Source organism: Neoarius graeffei, chromosome 8, assembly GCF_027579695.1.
Source record: "Neoarius graeffei isolate fNeoGra1 chromosome 8, fNeoGra1.pri, whole genome shotgun sequence".
Lineage (NCBI taxonomy): Eukaryota > Metazoa > Chordata > Actinopteri > Siluriformes > Ariidae > Neoarius > Neoarius graeffei.
The window spans coordinates 28,014,378-28,020,380 of NC_083576.1; positions in this window are offsets into that span (position 1 = coordinate 28,014,378).

A 6,003-nucleotide genomic window follows, 5' to 3' on the forward strand; every position below is an offset into this window, starting at 1 on the left:
TCCTGTGGGTTTTCCTCGGGGTCTGGGTACCTTAACACAATTTCCCCTCCCATTGGTGACACGAAAGGACAGTCTCGAGATTAATTATTCTGTGTTAACTCATACAGACGTGCATGCACTAATTCTTCCTGTGGTATTCTCCATGAGGATAAACCAATTATTCCCGTGACGACCAGTCACGAGGATAAACAAATCATCCCATGAAACCAGTCACGAGGATAAACAAATCTTCCCGTGAAACCCTTCACGAGGATAAACAAATCTTCCCATGAGGATAAACAAATCTTCCCGTGAAACCATTCATGAGGATAAACAAATCTTCCCATGAAATCATTCATGAGGATAAACAAATCTTCCCATGAGGATAAACAAATCTTCCCGTGAAACCATTCATGAGGATAAACAAATCTTCCCATGAAACCATTCATGAGGATAAACAAACCTTCCCATGAGGATAAACAAATCTTCCCATGAAACCATTCATGAGGATAAACAAATCTTCCCATGAAACCATTCATGAGGATAAACAAATCTTCTCATGAGGATAAACAAATCTTCCCATGAAACCATTCATGAGGATAAACACATCTTCCCGTGAAACCCTTCACAAGGATAAACAAATAAACAAGTCATTGCAGACTGATTATAAAAAAAAAACTAAATTCTATTTGCTAGTTGAGTGTCCTTTAAATACTGTGTTAGAGCTGTTACTGCTGATTGTGTGAATGGCTGACTTAATAAGTTATCTATAGTTACAGATTTTCTTAATGTTCTCCCCATCTTCTCTCTTTCACTGGAATACTGTGTACAGTGTATAAGAACATGCTCAACCTTTTCTACTTCTCCACAGTATGCACAGGCCCCAGAATGATGTTTCCCTATTGTTTACAACCCACTATTTAGACTTGTGTGTCCTATCCTCAGCCTCGTCAACCAAACCTCCTCCTGTCGTTTCAGTTCACCACCCCTTCTAAACACCACCTCCTTTTGTAAATTATATAGAGATCTTGCAGTCACGTGACCGGAAAGTACACAACCGCCATCTTGTCGGTCAAAAACACTGCTGAATACTGCTGCACTCGTGTACAGAATGGATCAGTTTCAACCGACGGACTACACGGCTCATTTTTCTAATGAACAGATAACTAGATATATGTCTAAAATAAACGATCTACAGATTAGTGACCCTTATGGCTTTCCGGACGGAGTTTTCACGACTGGATTTTGAACTGCCAGCGGAATACCCGGACGTGTATAATTACCTCATTAACTTTCCCTCGCTGTTCAGTGGTGAAGCACTGCGTGTTTATAAATCTCTGGACAGTTATCTTTACAGAAATTCAGGATTTGTCAGCGACTCAGATGTGGCATCTTGTAAACAAGAATCCTCATTGGATGGGTAAGTCACTTAAGTATTACTAGTACTGATACTAGATGCACTGACCAGCTGATTATAGAATAGAATAAGGTAATTCCAGCTGTAATTCCAAATCGTCCGTCTTGTTTACATGGATCTGGCGTTGGAGAGAGAGAGAGGCTTAGCAGTGAAGGTTTGAGTGGCTGTTTTCTGAGCTTAGTCAACAGGCCGGCTCTGCCTGCAGCCTCGCTTTTGCTTCCGCTCCCGGCGCTGCCTCCTTCGCTTTGCTTCCGATAACAATCCACGGAGACCTGGTCTCGCTATCTCGTCCGGAATGTTTTGGGTTTTTTTTCTCGTCTGGAATGTTGTGCATGCGATGGAAATCGCTACAAACCGTCATTTTCTGCTGGAAACCAATGTCCAGTAAGTCCATATGGTTGTAGTGGATATTGAAGTCCGGTACAGACAAACAACACGCAAAAATACACACAAAAAACATAAAAAACGTGCACAGGTAGGGAGAGCTTGTAGCCGCAGCTGTTGTAGTAGAATTGTATATAGTAGGGTTTTCCAGAAGAAAAGGTAGAAGTAAAAGCAGAAGTAGAACCAGAAGTAGAAGTAGAAGACGGAATATGGCATTTGACCGACAAGATGGCGTCTGTCACAATCTGGATCGGCTGTGACGTCACATGCAAGTGCTCCATAGATGCCTTCCTTTCTCCTCTGTATTCCATCTCTCCTGCCACATTTTGTTGATGTTGTCTTTAATTATTACTTTAATTTCTGCCTTGCTTAATGGGACTTCTAACTCAACCTCATTTGCCTTGATGGCCTCTTTGGCCATTTTATCCACGTTCTCATTACCCTCAACCCCCTTATGAGCTGGAACCCATGTGAACTGAATAAAAGTTTTATGTTGATTTATCTTAAATACGAGATGGTTAATTTCATCTAAGAGATCTTGTTGGCATGTAGATTTTCCACTCTGGATACTATTTAAGGAAGACATAGAATCTGAGCAAATAACTGCTTTACTAGGCTTCACCTCCTCCACCCACTGCAGGGCCAGTATAATAGCCATCATTTCTGCTAAAAAAATTGACAAGTGATCTGACGTCCTTTTCCCAATACTTGTATTGTAGCTGGGGATGAATACTGCTGCTCCTGTCTTACCAGTTTCATCTTAGCAAAGTCCCTGTCTGAGAACAGCAGGAAAACCAGGAAGTGAAATGCAGGCAAGATGGAATTCCCGTCCCGGATCCGGATTAGCGCTGACCTGGGAGATCAGTAATCTCCGGAGTGGAAGTCCGGGGTGGAGCATGCCATTCAGGGTCCATGACACTAGTCAAAAGTGGTAACCTGCCATAAAATATAACCACATCAAATTGGTTAAACATTAAAAACGACCTGTTTTTGCAATTCAGTTATGCTATTTGCTTATTCAGACTTTTGTAAGCAAATAATTTTAAGTAGCTGGACCTTCACAAAAATAGTTGAACAGCCTTGTTCTGTGATACGTTCTTGTGATATAAAGAAATTTTAGAAAAATTATTAATGTTAGTTCTGAACAGGGTATGCAATATCAAATGAACATCAACTTATAATTTAGTTAATCTAAATCTAATCAAGCTAATCTGATCCATATACAGCCCTGTGCAAGTCTTAGGTACATGCAATGAAATGCTGTAGAGCAAAGATGCCTTCAAAAATAATGAAATTAAATATTTCTACATTTAAAAAATACCATAAAGATCAGTATGCAGTAATGCATGAAAAAAGTCAATATTTGGTGTGACAACCCTTTGCTTAAAAACAACAAACAAACAGTCTCAGGTACAATAAGTGCAGTTTTACAGTGGTGCTTGAAAGTTTGTGAACCCTTTAGAATTTTCTATATTTCTGCATAAATATGACCTAAAACATCATCAGATTTTCACACAAGTCCTAAAAGTAGATAAAGAGAACCCAGTTAAACAAATGAGACAAAAATATGATACTTGGTCATTTATTTATTGGGGAAAATGATCCAATATTACATATCTGTGAGTGGCAAAAGTATGTGAACCTTTGCTTTCAGTATCTGGTGTGACCCCCTTGTGCAGCAATAACTGCAACTAAACTTTTCCAGTAACTGTTCATCAGTCCTGCACACCAGCTTGGAGGAATTTTAGGCCATTCCTCCATACAGAACAGGTTCAACTTTGGGATGTTGGTGTGTTTCCTCGCATGAACTGCTCGCTTCAGGTCCTTCCACAACATTTCGATTGGATTAAGGTCAGGACTTTGACTTGGCCATTCCAAAACATTAACTTTATTCTTCTTTAACCATTCTTTGGTAGAACAACTTGTGTGCTTAGGGTCATTGTCTTGCTGCATGACCCACCTTCTCTTGAGATTCAGTTCATGGACAGATGTCCTGACATTTTCCTTTAAAATTCGCTGGTATAATTCAGAATTCATTGTTCCATCAATGATGGCAAGCCATCCTGGCCCAGATGCAGCAAAACAGGCCCAAACCATGATACTACCACCACCATGTTTCACAGATGGGATAAGGTTCTTATGCTGGAATGCAGTGTTTTCCTTTCTCCAAACATAACGCTTCTCATTTAAACCAAAAAGTTCTATTTTGGTCTCATCCATCTACAAAACATTTTTCCAATAGCCTTCTAGCTTGTCCACGTGATCTTTAGCAAACTGCAGATGAGCAGCAATGTTCTTTTTGGAGAGCAGTGGCTTTCTCCTTGCAACCCTGTCATGCACACCATTGTTGTTCAGTGTTCTCCTGATGGTAGACTCATGAACATTAACATTAGCCAATGTGAGAGAGGTCTTCAGTTGCTTAGAATTTACCCTGAGGTCCTTTGTGACCTTGCCGACTATTAGGCCAAACAAAAAAATACTTTGTTTCCGGTTACCCGACCGACCCCCTCTCAGTCTACAAAACATTCATGCGATGCACACAGCATGATTGTCCCTGATCATAGACCAACATCTGTACGTTATGCATTGCATGAGTGTCTCTCGCATCATAAACGGCCGATTGTACGCATGCGCTTGACTACCTCTAACAGGAAGCAATGAAAATGGCGGTGGTTTGTGTGCTGAAAGACGCGTGTCTTGCACATCACAAGCCCAGTTTTAGACAAATTATGTCGCTAGAAAAAGAGACATTTAAAGACATTGAAGATTTGTTAGCTTGTACCAGTAGTTCTAGAGTAAATATAGAAATCATCTACGCGAAGCATCGGTTGACACACCGACAACAAACAGCACTCACAGTGTTGCTGTCAGAGTTCGAGTACTCTTGCAGGGCGCCAGTAATACCCCCTGAACATTTTCTTGCCTCAGTTTGTGGTGTCAGAATGCCTCTCAACTGTGCAGATCCTGTTGAAATAGCTTACTATAGCAGTGGATTCGGAAGAACAGACATTTGTCGATATTGTCTTAAAGACAATATGGGTTATGAGTATATGTTAAACCAGATCTGAGAAAAAGATTTAAAACAGTTTCTGGCAGCAGGGGCGTGGCCAGGCAGCAGTCTGTGAATGGAGGGTGGGGTTTGGGAAGGTAAGTAGCTAAGTCATTCCACCTGCTGTCAATTAATGTGTGTGTGTGTTTGTTACAGGGATAGAGCAGAGAAAAGGGGCTCTCTCCCCGACCACAACACGTGTGGGTGAGTGAGTATGGGAGGGAGTGAGGGAGTGAGTGAAAGAAAGAAAGAAAGAAAGAAAGAAAGAAAGAAAGAAAGAAAGAAAGAAAGCTGAAAAGCTCAATAAAATGTTTGTGTGTAAACATCAACTCTCGCCTGCCGTGCTTCTGTGCTCCACCCACATCAGGAACTGTTACAGTCCGACAGCAGGTAGAATGACTTAGCCACTTACCTTCCCTGACCCCGCCCTCCATTCACAGACTGCTGCTTGGCCACAACCCCACTGCCACACAGTTATTGAAGTATGTGATGAGTGCCTTCAAAAAGGCATAAAAGACATTTGCTACAGGCCATATGGGAAGTAGACATTGAACAGCTGATCTTTACAGTTCAACGCACATGTTCAGTGTGAGAAGTTTGTGTATGGTTCAAAATAAATCTTTGAAAAGTGTTCTTTAGTGTTTATTTCTGAAAACAGAATACCTGCAAACATGCATTCAAACAGAGTGCTGGGTGGGTGGATATTTCATTGTGAATGTGGGGGAAAAAGAGTGGTGATAGCCATGGAAACATTTCTTCCAAAAAAAAAAATCCCTACCGACCTACCCTAATTTTTCAAGGCATGTGATAGGAAACAAAAATTTTTTTTTGGCCTTACATGCCTTGCTCTTTGTTGGTCGACCACTCCTGGGGAGGGTAACAATAGTCTTGAATTTCCTCCATTTGTACACAATCTGTCTGACTGTGGACTGATAGAGTCCAAACTCTTTAGAGATGGTTTTGTAACCTTTTCCAGCCTGATGAGCATCAACAACGCTTTTTCTGAGGTCCTCAGAAATCTCCTTTGTTCGTGCCATGATACACTTCCACAAACATGTGTTGTGAAGATCAGGCTTTGATAGATCCCTGTTCTTTAAATAAAACAGGGTGCCCACTCACACCTGGTTGTCATCCCATTGATTGAAAACACCTGACTCTAATTTCACCTTCAAAT